This window comes from Athene noctua, chromosome 2 (assembly GCF_965140245.1).
Source record: "Athene noctua chromosome 2, bAthNoc1.hap1.1, whole genome shotgun sequence".
NCBI classification, from domain to species: domain Eukaryota; kingdom Metazoa; phylum Chordata; class Aves; order Strigiformes; family Strigidae; genus Athene; species Athene noctua.
Window position 1 is genome coordinate 132,983,116 of NC_134038.1, and position 14,409 is coordinate 132,997,524.

The following is a 14,409-nucleotide window of genomic DNA, read 5'->3' on the forward strand; positions in this document are numbered from 1 at the left end:
TAACGTCTGAAAGGTTCAGTTTTGATGCTTGGTTTAAGTGTTTCATTTATACCTACAGCATACTAAGCAGCTGAATAAAAACAAAAGCTATACCATACCTATATTGTGCTATTGTTCTGCACTTTAACCAAAAATACAGTCATTTTATGCCTGATCAAATTTTTATTAATTTTTTTTCTTGCCAAGTCATGTTGTTTTGAAAGAGCTGCAATGCTGAACTAATAGCATACCATGAATACAGTAGCAGATAATGGTACAGTGAGACCGTTTTTTCCAGGTTCCTGCAGTAAGGACAGTAATGAACATGGTATACATATTGATCTAGTAATTGTAGGTTTTAGTATATTATTGAAAGTTTATGTACTATGTCTGCCATCTTATGGTAGAAAAGAAGTGTATCAGAACAAGTCAATAGTACCTCATATTCTTTCAAGTAAAGCTGGTCAACCTGTAGAGCTCTAGCAAGGCACAAGCAATTAGAAGTCACACAAAGAAGGAATTACTGCTGAAAGCAATTAATGTCACTACTCTGCTACATACTTCTGCTAGTTTCTGTTGGAAAAATAAAGTATGTCCCGTTGCAGCATAAAGTTGCCACCAAGTTTTATAGTGAATATCTTAGTTTTTGTATCAAATGAAATTTGCAGAGAGAGATACTAAGAGAAGTCAGGTTTTATTCTGCCATGTGACTGAACAGGTGGATAGAGTTTGGGAGAAACATCCTCATTCTCAGAATGGAAAGAAAATGTTTGGAGAAACAGCAGTATAGGAAGTCTAGTAAATCGTGGCTTATAGGCAAATTACTTATTGCTGTGATCTGAAATTTTTTTTCCCAGATCAGTGTCAGCTTCTATTTCTATAGACAGGAGATGATGCCTGTAGGAGTTCTGCTATAGTCTGCAAGTTGGGGCTGTGACATAAATTGAGTCAAAACCAGCCAATTCCAGTGATCTGGAAACAAACAAACAAACAAAACAGGGACAGCTTCAATCTTTAATCATCAGTAAGTTGTGAAGTTTTTAAAGGTTCTGTGAGACAATATCCAGCAAGTGCTTAAAACCCTTGTGCCATAAGAAACACTAATTGAGTGCTGAGGAGGTGGGATTTATAAAAGCTAGAACATGACAGTAGTGTAACCCACAAGAAAGAATTTGGGATGTTTTTGTTTTAATTGTATGTCCTGGTCTGAGTGAGGAGTGGGGGCTTTTGGTAGGGGGGAGGGGCTACAGCAGTGGCCCCCTCTGAGAAACTTCTCAAAGCTCCCCCAGCTCCAAGTCAGGCCCACTGCTGCACCAAGGCCCGGCCAATTAGCTGTGCCTCTGCGATAACGTATTTAAGAAGGGGAACCTGGGAGGACGAGTTGGAGATGTGAGGAGGAGTTGTGAGGAGAACACCTGTGTGGACACTGAGGTCAGTGGAAGAAAGGAGGAGGAAGGGCGGGAGCTGCGCCAGAGCAGAGACTCCCCTGTACCCCGTGGCGAGACGGCAGGGCTACCCATGGGGGTCTACGGTGGAGCAGATGCCAACCTAGAGCCCGTGGAGGACCCCACACTGACCCGTGTGACTGTGCCCAAAGAAGGCTGGGACCCCATGGGAAGAAGCCCCCTCTGCTGTAGTTTGGCACTGGGAGGACTGCAACACGCGGGGGTGACCCACGTGCCCGTGGCAGAGACTCATGTCGACGTTGGTTTGTGGAGGACGGTCTCCTGTGAGAGGGGAACCGTGCTGGAACAGCGCAGGAATGCCAGAAGTTCTAACCCTCCCCGAGGAGGAAGAAGTGGCAGTACTGACTGCACCCCACATTCCCTACCCCCCCTCCCACTGGAGGGGAGGAGGTAGAGATATCGGGAGCAAAGCTGAGCCTGGGAAGAAGGGAGGGGTGCGGGGAAGGTGTTTTCAAGATGTGATAATGCTTCTCACGGTCCTACTCTGTCTGTTAAGTGTTCTTGTTGTTAGTGTCTGTCTTAAATTTATGTTCTTTTTTTTCTTCCTGTAATGAGTCTGGTTTTGCCAGTGCCTTAAAAGATGAGTTCATCCCTCCTTGTCCTTATCTCAAATTTCTGGGTCTTCTGCTTTCCTCCTTCACAGCGCTGGGGTTGAGCAGGTGAGTATGCAGCTGCTGAGTTGCCCTCTGACCCCAAACTGTGACATTGTTGAAACACAATTGAGTAGCATTTATTTTAAGGATTATTTTTTCAATCAATATCTGAATTTTTTTGACTCAACACTGGATATTTTAATATTTGCTATGAAAGATGTGTTATAAAATAACCTTTTTTCTTAAATATTTTAATAATCGGTTGTATTTTTTATGTCTTTATATCTTCAGACATCAGCCTCTCTTTCAAATATTTAATCAGCTGCAGTATTACGAGATGTCTCTGAAAAGAAATGCAATGTTCATTCTTAATCACAAACGTCAAGCCAAGCACTTAGGTGGAAAATGCCTATTTTGGCCCTTAGTTGTTCCCTAAAAATTTCCTGCCACATTTCGAATCCAAGCATAGTGCAGATAATACATGACATTGCTAAACCCACCCTTTAACATTCATTGTTGTTGGAATTTGTTTTTAAATGCTTATCTAAATCTTGTTATGTATTTTAAGAATTTTCTTTTGCTGTGTATTTACACTGTTGATTCGTATTTTTAGGATTTGGAGTTGAAACAAAACCAAGACTACCCTTTCTTCCTTGTGGATAAAGCCTTTTTAGACCAGCCAGGAGAATTGCCACCTTTCAGAGATGTCAGCGCAATGGGACCCAGGAGGATGAGACTGCTGCCAGCAGTGGGACAGGAGGACAGCAAAAAGACTCCCATTCCACAGAACTTTGTTTCCATTACAGATGCCAACAGCCTGAAAACCCAGACTGAAGAAGAAGTATAGCTTGGATCATGTTTTTTAGCACATCCCTGCATTGTTTTCTATAATTCTGGGTCTTTGTTAAGAGAGAAGGAAGTAGAAAATCGCACTGCTGAATGCTTAAGATATGTGGCAGGCCACACCGGAGAAAATATGGCAGACCTAGTCGCAGTGAGTATCATCCTTGGGTCCAAGCAGTTACACAATTTCTTCTTACCAGCTCATCTCCAAGGAGAAGGCTTGCAGACATTGCTCTGCTCGTCACTACACACAATAATTGATATACACTTTTATTGCCTTTTAAAAAGCCATGCAGATGTGAAGACAGGATTGTTAGAATAATCTTTTAATTTTTCATAGGTTATCCCCACCCAGTTATTCATAATGGAGAGACTTTCAGAGACAGACCAGACAGATTGAGTAACTTCAGCACCACATACATGCAGGCACTGTTGTCTTGCAAGTGGTTTCTGAGGAGTGGATGAGGCTGGACTTCTGTCACTTTGCTGCTCACAGCCCCAGGAGCATCTCACTGGGTGGCTGTGGTCAGTAACTCCTCTTCCTTAAGGATCTGCCAACAGCAGCATGCCACGATGAGACTGTCATATCTGCAACTGTCATGCCCGCAACTGTTGTGTCCCAAAACAGTGAGTATATGGGGGCCAGAATGGTTGGTGTGGGGCAACTGTAATGCAGCCTGCTGATCAGTATATTAGCTCAGTCCTTCAGCCAGAGATTGATCAAGGTCAGAGCATGAAAAAGAGTGAATTGGCTATATAAGACTGAGATGATGATGAAAGTTTGGGGTCATCAGCTGAAAAGTTGGCAGAAGTAACAGTAGACCTTTAGACTGAACAAATAAGTTTTTTCATTAACAACTATAACTGACAACTAGGTGTTTAGACCCACATTTTCTGGTCATCTCATCATTTCATTCTCAATCTAGTCAGATTTTGCTGTCCACACCTTGTTAGGAAGTTACAGCTTGTTGTAGACATCAGGCCTGTTATCTTTCCGCTTTTCCTCAAGGCTGGAATTCCGTGTAACATTAGTCCCCAAAACTGGTTAGAGTCTCAAGTAGATGTAGAGTGTCACTAAAGAAGGGAAAATACACAAAGCTCTCATTCTTGGCCTACTTGTTGGTCTCTGGTATGAATTTAAACACAAATTTATGACCAGCCACCCTCCTTCTGCCTGTAGCCTGGGACTCTCCTTTTTTCAAAGATTTCCTCTTGACTAGACATGCTGCCACCACTGAAATCATTCAGGCTCATTTGATTTAGGTTCCCTTACCACAGAAGATGGCAGTTCCAAGTATTTTCTGAGAGGACACCAAGGCTGAAATAATTTTCAACCTTCTTACTGTCCAATGTTTGCTAACCTTCAGAGAGCAGCAGGACAAAACCCATCTTTGTTAGGGCTTGAGAGGAGGCTGAAGATATAACCCTTATAACAGTGAAAACAACTGGTTTGTTGGAATGATTAATTACTAAGTCATTTTTCCAGTGTAATCAATCATGGTTAATTACTAAGTCATTTTTTCCAGTGTAATCAATCACCTTACATTCTTGTTTGAGCAGTTCGTCTTGGAAGTTTTTAGATTATTTTAAAACTGAATATTTATTGCGCATGAAGTGTCTAGTTGCTGACTTGCATGCAAGTTCATGGCCTATTCCCTTTACTGCTTCATTCACAATGAGTGAGAAATTTTTATTATGAATGTTTGCCATTATTGTGGAGTTTTATTATTAATTATAGGAATGCCTCATCATCAACCTGAAGCCCAAATTTTTAGGAACAGTAAAAGTGAATGAGAATAAATAAATCTCCATTCTATCCCGAGTTAAAATTTAAATGCACCTAGCAAGGGTTTGGCTGTAGCCTGTGTGTTTTTTCCTGGTGGTATAGTGAGATTTCTTTGTTTGGTGGAAGTAACTTACAAAACCTAAGAAATGTTCATAACTAACTCTAAAAGGTTTGTGCAAAGGAAATTGCACAAACCTGAGAGGACTGCACAAACTCTACAGCATTTTAATAAAGTAGTGACAACAGTGACCATTTACCTTAGAGTAATTATCAAGTTAAGATTTGTTTTAATTTTAATATTTTAAATGTTAGCACAAGATCAAGTATAATATCAAATTCTAATACCAAGGTTACTATTAACCATGTCAACGTTTGACACACTTTTTAAAATTTTGGTGTCTAAGAATCTTAAAATGTAGCTAAAATATGGAAGGGGAAAAAAAAAAATAAAACTACTACCTTCCCATCATTTATTCTATGTTGAACAGATCTGTAGAATGTGAATGGTTTACCTTTGGAGTCATCTGGGTCTGTGAAGGAAAACAAATTAATGTATCTCAGACATAATAATTTCGAAGTGGGAAAATGCACTGATTTTCAAACCTTTGTAGTTAATTTAGAAAAAATAGTCTCCTGTTTCTACCACAGATTGTAAAAATAGAATAATAATGGTTGCCATGCATCAAGATTCTGCCTGTAGTATTGATAGGAAAATCAGATGCACCATTAATATGTTTCACCTACATGTATTTCAGCGTATGTGTTACAGTCTAGACATTCAGTCTGGTAAACAGAAGAATGGTGTTTTTCAAATATTAAAGTACATACCATTCATAAAGTACATGCAGTGAGAGAAGTATGGATCGCTAACACCACTGCAGCTTTGTTATTTTTGAAATCTCACAGGAACAAATCAGCAAGACCAAACATTCAGGCATACCAGTAGAAATTCCATTGCGCCTCATGATCACAGTCCTAAAAAATTGAACTGTTTGCCCAAGTTGGCAGTGAGAGTTAGAGAAATGCAGCAATTAAGCATCAGGTTTATACCATTACATTTCAAAGATCTTGATTTTTAAGTAAAGGTATTTTCTCATCAGGAGCATTGTACCATCAGAAATCAAATTAATATAAGAGTTGTGAATTACATTGCACTTATGAATTGTATTTCATGTGCTTTTAAGAGTACTATTTTGTCTATGGCATGAGGAATTCTAATTTTAGATCACAGCCCTGTTTAGTACATATCTCCTAATACCTGCTATCCAAAACTTTCTAAACATGATCAGCTGTTTTTCTAACTCCAGATATCGATATAGTGGTATATTTAAAAATCTGTATTATGTTTCTTCCAGTTACATGGATTTATATGTTGGGCAGTCTCCATTCTTAGAAGATAAAGCCCTGAGCAACCTGATCTGATCTCAAGCTGACCCTGCTTTGACTTGCTCTCGACTAGAGACCTTCTGAGCTGCTTTCCCACCTGAATTATTCTATGATTCTGTGATAATTGTTTCACATTTATATACTTAGCAGCTTGTATGTGCAAATATAGAAGGTAATAAAACACTTTGCTTATAAACTCCAAGTGTGTCTGTTTTCCCTCTGGGATTGTGAAGGAAATGTCACTTTCCCGTGCATGACCCTGAGCTTCACGGTGCATCCAGTTTCCCAACTTTGAGCAGAATCCAGGCATTTCCCTGGGCTTTGGGGGTCCAGGTGAGCTCCTGGGGCTCAAACCAACACTATCTTCTAGCATATGACTCATAGTGCAACTGTTCAGCTTCTAAAAATGAATAGCAGATTTTAGTTCTCCCTTTCAGAGTGTGTCAGCAATTTGGGCATATTGATTTATTGTTTATCCCTTCAGAAATATGGAAACAGAACTGAGCTGTTGGTTTGAGAGGTTACTTGTTTTCTTTTTTCCCTCTCCTTAAATTTTCAACAACTCTAACATACAGACTTATGTGGTGCTTGTGGAGCTCAAGCTGACACAATTAAATGTGCTCTGGCAGTGACAAGGAGTTTCAGGAAGTTTTCCTCATTCCTCTGTGCACAAGTCTTGCTCTACTGACCACCAGTTCAGTATCTTTGGGAAGTGACTGACTTCTGGACTTTATCACAAACCACACAAGCTTAAACTTGCAAGATAATACATACATGGTATTTCTAAAAAATAGTGGCGGTCTCATAGATACACCTTGGAAGGGATTAATATTTTTGAGTTTATGACCAGTGTACAAGAGAACACTGATAAATCTATGTTTTTCTTGTATTTTCCTTTTGTTATTTTTCTTCTATCATGATAATTATTTTTGCATCTCTTCATTTTATGTCTCACCATAAATGAAACATCTGATAAATACCAAGGAAGAAAAAAGGGGTTATAGGTAGAAAACATTTTAAATCAGTGTTTTAATCTGTTAGGTAGCATTGACTATAGCATTTGCCTTGCCTACTCTTTCTTCAAAAGGCTGGATATAAGCTTTTGCTCTGTAAGGATCTGCCTGTCACCCTGATGACAGAAATGCTGTGCATATGCCCTATAGTAACTGCGGGCTACAGAGCTGTTCTAGTAGCTGTCACTGTTCTGTGGTTCTATAAAAGTTCCTGGTCAGTGTTTCATTACATCCATGTTGGCTAAATGCTCTGTTAGAAATACAGTCATCCCAGAGTGTAATCTACAGTGATACTGCTTTAGGGTACATCCTGCATAGTCTCCTTTTAAACAAAGATGCGTTCATTTTTTGATGATCATTCATTAGAGAGTTCATCCATGATGTATATAACATCTTAATGAAGCCTAAGGGTTTAGTATTTAAGAAAAACAGTGTGGCATAAGGTGGTGATTCTCCCATGAAGCAGTAACCTCAGGAGCTCCGATTCAGGAGAAGCTTCTTGAAATCTTTCCCTTGGGTCAGGTCAATTGAGACTAAAAGCATTGCAAATATCACATATGGAGGTCTGTTGAAGACACAAGTGGCACTTACTTACAAGCCTTTGCTGGCTGGCTTATCTTTGAAGCACTATTGATTACCTCATGAGGAGGAAGCTGTATATTCTTTCCCTTCTGCCAAAGCAAGGTAAGTTATGTGTGCACAGGTAATGGAAACAGTGAATGTGGGGAAAAGGAGATCTATCAGTGAAGTAAAGTATACCAGGCACTCTGATGTCAAGGTGCTGTCATAAAAAAGAGGGGAACAACCAAAGCCGCCAAGAACTTCAGTTGGAGTTAACCTATGGTAGTATGGCAAGCAGCAGAGCTGTTCATATGGCAGATTATCATGCAAGTTGTCTTGTTTTGCCTTACTAAATTATTCTATTCCCATGTCTTGTGAAATAAACTGATTTTCTATCGCAATGTAAGTACATCACCATGGCAGAAGGGTTCTGAAGAACTGTGAGTTGTGTGTCTTCTTGCAGGCTTCACCTAGCAAACTGCTGCTTTATCACAACATGCAGGGCAACATCATCATTCGGAAACCCGGGTGTTCTGTCTGCCCCCCTCTCTCCCATTCACCTCTTTTAGTGTGTAAATATTATGTTTATGGGTAACCCTAAAAGCATAACCAAACCCTGGTTCTTTAATCATGACTGAGACCACATGCAGGCTCCTCGCTACACCGGCAGCAGCATCACGTTTATACAGTTGCATTAAGCATGCTAACATGGGTGGGACAGGGGTAGGGCATCACTGGAGTCCCCTTAACCCTCCCTGCCTCCCTTCCCCACTCCAAGTGGGTCTGTTCCTGACAGAGACCACTAGTGCTTCTGAACTGAAATACTGGTTTCACCGTCACTCAGAAGAACACTGAGCTGACACCTGTGGGCAACACTTCTGAGCTCTGGTTATCTTAGTAGTATTTTTAGATGAAGTGTATTGACTCTGATTGAGCAGAGGCTACATTCTTTCTGTAAATACTTTACATATTTGAGGAAATAAATTATGTCTATATAGTCAAAAAGCCATATATAGTCATAAATTATTTATTCCATCAAAACCTTTTCTTTAGATCAGTACAGTATGGGCGACACTGTCCTGCTCATGCTTCTGAACCCAAAGCTGAAAAGCCTCTTCTGAGTTGGACTCCTCTGAAGTAGAGACAAAACTTGCTTTCATTTTGCTTAAGTTGGAAGAAGTTTGTAAAACTGACAAGTGTCTACCCAGAATTAAGATGGAATAATGAATAGTTTCCTCTGATCCTCAGTAACATGTGTGTGCATGGGCCTGCATGCATACTATTATTTACACACATAGAATATGTGTGTATGTGACCATTTGCTTGATTTTTTCTTGACTGTATGCCACAAGAAATACTGTTTTGTTGTTAAACTGTATTACAGAATGATTTAATTTATAGTAGGAGCTGGTATTTTAATTTCCACTTTGAAAAACTTCTTAGTTTATTAATATAGTTTACTTCATGGGCACATAGGAGCTTGGGGAAAAGTCTTAGTGTTCCGCTTTTGTAGAGATGATAATGTAGTCTAACAGTAAGACAAACTAGCATACTTCATGACATTCTATACAATGAGTATTCCCATGAAAAATATTTTAGAATGTGGTCAAATTACATTTATGTCATAAAATGAAGTTGTACAATGATAGAACTCTAATTGAATTATGATTTTTTTTTCCATTTGGCATAAAAAGAAAACCCAAACTCTTGCTGTTTATCAGCCTAACTTTGCTAATTGAAGGAAATTGTTTGTATGTCCTTTATAGGCTATACAAAGCATATTTGAATTGCCAAATCAGCTTTTTCAAGATTGGTGCAAGGTAGAGAGGAATGGCTGCAGAATAGCTGCAGAATGATTCTTCTGTATTTAAAGACTAGTGCTTTTATTTCTTTTCTTGTCTAAAACCTGTTCAACCTGTTGATTCAACTTATATATATAGCAAAACAAGTGAATAAGAAACCTGACAACAATTTATTTTTGTATGCTAGTTATACACAGTAAGCAAAGAGATGCATATGACTAAGGGCAGAATATACTGGCTTTCTGGCAAATTTACATATTTTTATTACACCTGTCCATAGGCACTCTATAGAATAATAGGACCAATATAATGAGAAATGACATTGTTTGCAGCATATTACAATTGTCCAGTTTATTTAGAATATTATTTCACAGTGCTAATGTGACAACTTTGCTTGCTTAGGACTTTGGGGAAACAGTGTGTGTTTCTTAATGCGGTTATGATTTTTTTAAAAGTTCTCATCTAAAAAATTACTTGAAGCTTCTATTTTGACATTAGACATTTCTTATATTGTGCCAGTCACTACACAGAAGAATTTTCATTCCCATGTATAAGAATTCAGCAGAGACTGATTTTAATAGCAGCAAGTGTTATAACAAACCATTTTGATTTCCATACTGCCACTATTTATCCCAGCAGGAAAACTCTTATTTCTGAATTCCCCGTGGAATTAGCTCTTGTATTGCTAATTACTGTGCCACTTACCTGAAGTTTATCTTCACTAAGGTCCAAGTTTCTGGTATAAAGCTTGTCTATAAAAGAAAGCTCACATAAAGGACATTTTCCACTAAAAACTGGTAAATTATAGTCAACATTCTCATAATGCCTGTTATCCTGTAAATATCTACACATGTACACAGACTGTAATTACACCTAATATTGCAATAGAAATGACACAATCTGCTGATGCCTTCTTGCTTGCTTACCACTTGGATGTTTGTTTAATGGCATAGCATGAAGAGCCACATTAATAACATAGACAAAGTATGTAGCCAGGACTTGAATATTATATGATGAAAATATATGCTTGCATTTGAACGCATGCCAGGACAACCTATTTTTATGTCAATATATAACAAATCCAAACAAGCTTCCCATATGCATAAACTTAAGCTGTGAAGATGATTAATGATTAATTTCTGAAGACTTTTGTATAAGCTCATGCTTTTAATATATAATGTTAAATTATTTGCATAATGGAAATATACTAAATTTTATCATATTTGGGCTGTGATTGTGCCGTACAGCCTAAGTTCTTTTATACTGGATACTATCAACATCAAAGAATGTTTTATATTTTGATTCATGTGGTAAGTATAACAGAAGATTATGTAAGGTAAGAGACCAGATATGTTAAAAAAATACTATATATGCAGATGAAGGATAGCAGCATGTCCTGATTTCAGACTGGAGGCACTCTTTAAGTCAACCTATGTAGAGTCAAGACATGACTGGTTTAATTCATAGTTTAAATTACTACTATGGTAAGTAAAAGAAGACTTCGATTAAGAATGTAATTTTTGCAAAGAGGAAAATATGTTGCAGGTTCCTATTACAGCAAAAAGAAATGTTTGATTCCATGCTGAAGGGACCAGTAAGTCAGTATATGAAATGAAAGGATTTAGTGAACTTGCTTTCTTAATCTATCCGTCATCTAAGGACTCTCTTTTCAACACAGAAATGCAAGTGGTGTATTGTTACAACTGCTGAAGAATGCTATTGACAGGGTAAGGAACTACACCACGCAGTCACATTAGCTATTCATCTTTATGTAACCTTTAGGTGTACCTTTTGTCACAGTTAGTAGAAAATACAAATTGTTACTACATCAGATCTCGGATTCATCCCCAAAATGTTGTCTACGTTATCATGTGCATTGTACATATAAAGATAAATGCTTGGAGTTTTTTTCCTGTATCTTCTCAAAGGTTGGAAAAAACAGTTGATCTGCACTCAATGATTGATAATAGGAAGAATCTGATGAGCTTTGTATCTGCAATACTACCACATTAAATAACAGGATATCATGTTTGAATGATTGAGTATTGCACTGCTGGGTAAAAAAAAAATAAATAAAATTCTGTCCATTGTTTAATATTGGCAAAAAATTATTCCTTATTGAAAAATAAATAGAATTTTACTACTTAATTCCTCCTGTCAGTAGAACATTGCCATCACCTTTTTTCATGTTTCACTGATCTTTAAATGACATAAAATATTAATGAGTTTAAGGGTTATTTTCAAGGAGAGCTTTTGTATGTACTGCCTATCTTTTGTTTAACAAGGAAGCATTTTCTACTTTGAAAGCTGGACTTACTGTACCTTTTTTCTTTCAGCTGTTTCACTACTAATGTGATCAAAAAGATGGTTAATGCGCAATTTCAGGAACAGTTATAGAAATCTTTTTGAAGTAGGTTTCATTCTTGGGCTCTGGTCATCTTGTATACAAACTGATGAATTGTGAAGTTATTTTTTGATGTGTGTTGAGCATGGGCACCTTTCAGTGTAGTCATATAAAATCTTCCTTCTTCTTCTGACATTGCACTGACCCATGGTGAGCTATTTCATCCAGCCTTTGTAATTTCAAATGGGTTTGTCTGGTACTGTTTAAGTTTACTTACATCTTGGTTGTTGCAATGTTTCAGTCTGGCTTTGAAGAACTGATGCTTATGTATCAAATAGATAAATGCTTTAATAAATGCGTAAAATGGTCTGTGCTTTCATTCTGTTATTTCCAGGACTCCGCAGAGTTCCTGGTTTTGGTCTTAATTTGCTTTATTCTTAGGAGCCTTCACTGGATAACATCTAATTCACAATACAAACACTGTACCATGTGCTGATGGTTATATATAGGTATGGATTGGTTCCTTTTCTTCCCTCAGGGAATAAGTTGTAAGACATTCACTCATAGATATTTTGAGGCATGCTGTTAACACAATTTGTTTCACTTGGCATCTTTTTTATCCAGCTCCTGGGTATGATTGTAGGTACAGATAGATTCGTCCCCTTATATGTACAACAGATTGTTCTCTTATTTCACAGACTGCCACCCCAGACACTATGGGTGTTTAAGCATGCGGCTCATCTTACATGAATTTAACATACTGGGTTTTGTTTGATAATTGAACCCCCAAAGAGGCTCCTGGCACCTGAGGACATGACTAGGACCCAGAGGAAATGCATTTAGGTGTTATTTGAAGTGCTTTACCATTTGCAGGCTCCAAGCCCTTGCAGGATTTAAATGCTAAGGTTAAATAGGCAACTAGTTAACTTAATTGCATTTTTAAAAATTATATTAGTTTTTACAGGGCATTGATTTTGCACATCATCTGAATCATCTGAAAAGTCTAATTTAACTGATCATTTACACAGCCTTCCTAGGCTGAAGTCTTTTGATATAACACACCTAGAAGTAAGAAGAGCTATGTTTCCAAACAGCGGTGGCACAAAGGGGTGAGGGACTACTGTGAGCGGCACTGCCAAGATCATTTCAACAGCATGAAAGCCGCTGATAAACGCTGTGGAAAAAACCTGAAGTCCCCAGTTCACGGAGGCCTGCTTGTCCAGATAGGCTTGAACGGCTGCCAGTGGGTGAATCAGATGTCACTTGGGTTTGCACTAGAGGAGACAATCTGTTCCAGCAGCGCCGGAGCCTGAAAAGAGGGAATGAATCAATGGGAAGAGGCTCCATACACAATGTCCTTTTCTTGTTACCAGGAAAACCAGTTTTATGCCAAATTACTCTGGGATCAGGCTTGTGCCATTTACCTCATTGGAAGGCAATAGCTCCCCTTTATCAGTCAGTACAGTACTCATTTTCATTCCCATCTTTGCATTAAGGAAAGGGATATGGTTTCTATGAGAATAGCGTTGAACTGGTTTTCATTCTGTGAGGCCGTGCAACTGTTGATAAATAATTCTATTTGCTGACATTTAAATAGCTGCTGTTTTCATGATAAGGAGAATTTAGATTTTTGTTTGAACTAGCTGCAATTTTATGGGTTGCAGGTTTCATTCTACTGCTGGGGTAATGTCGGCCCCACTTAGAAAATGCCAAATTAAATGAGAGCAAAATAAATTAATCTCAATTTTGTGATTTTAAGCTTTATTCTTCCCCCAGAAGCACTGATGTGCACACGCACACACACACACACACACGGTCACTGAATGCTGGTTTTCATCATTTGAAGGGCTGCAAATGGCTTGAATTTTTTAAAATGGCCAATGAGGGACCCAGTAAGTTTTTATATTCAGCAGTGAATCTTAACTGTGTTCCTGCCTTGGTTCTAACAGTCCATCTTTTCTGTTCAGGTTTGTTTTAGATGGCTTTCAGGTCTCTTAACTATATTCATTAATTTTCTCCAAAACTGACCTTTAAATAATGACCAGTTTCTCTCAAGTTTTTTGAAAACATTTTATGTTGGATGCAGACAGAAAAAAAGGACTTGGAATAATCTATCCTGCCAGTCAGTGAAAAGCCATTCTCAGGTTTAAGTTTCTGAGGGGATAGATTATTGCTGAGTGATAAATTTGTACTTGATATTAAGCAAGTAGTGCTTGTACGGAAGCAGCCAGGATGACAGCTAGTGGTTCCTGAATAGGGAGACATGACACAGCTATAATTTATTGGCTCATTGCAGTGCTTTCTTATCCATTCCCATTGCCCATCTTTCTAAATAAATTTGTTGCTTCGGGTAGCCTATTTGCTAATCAGGAAAATTGCTATCAGGGCAGAAATGAATGGTATATAGGAGAAAGGAAAGCTTGATTTAGATCTAGATTTAGAATTAATCCTTTTAGATCTTTGGCAAAATACTTTTTTGTCTCACACAGCATGATCACTTCTGTGGTATTTTCATATCTTGCCGTTCTTTTAATAATTATACCTCTCTTGATGCAGCACTTCTCAAATGTGTCACAAGTGTCCCCTGTGCTATCTTTTCCATGCGTATTTTGTGTTTGTTGCTGATTTAAGCCATA